This window comes from Galeopterus variegatus, unplaced genomic scaffold (genome assembly GCF_000696425.1).
Source record: "Galeopterus variegatus unplaced genomic scaffold, G_variegatus-3.0.2 Scaffold1345, whole genome shotgun sequence".
Lineage (NCBI taxonomy): Eukaryota > Metazoa > Chordata > Mammalia > Dermoptera > Cynocephalidae > Galeopterus > Galeopterus variegatus.
In genome coordinates this window covers 48,558-48,944 of record NW_007727456.1, presented here as the reverse complement: position 1 = coordinate 48,944, position 387 = coordinate 48,558, and positions in this window count along the sequence as shown.

The window sequence follows — 387 nt, the reverse complement described above, 5'->3', positions numbered from 1 at the left end:
TGTCCCTCAGAAGAATTGTCTACATTCCCCACCTCCCCCTCACTCCTATGAAAATTGGCATATAAGCTTCTGTACCCCACTGGGTTTTGGGGAAATGACTGTCTTGAGATTCCCCTGTGCATTGCCCCTCCCCAGCATGTTAAAATTCATTATGTCTTTGTTTTAGTCCATTTTGTGTTGCTATAACAGAATTACCTGAGACTGGGTAATTTATAAAGAAGAGAGGTTTATTTGGCTTACAATTCTGAGACAGCTGCATCTGGCATGGGCCTCAGGCTGCTTCTACTCATGGCGGAAAGTGGCAAGTACAAGCAGATCACATGGTGAGAGGAAACGAGAGAGAGACAGAGAGAGAGAGAGAGAGAGAGAGAGAGAGAGAGAGAGCAC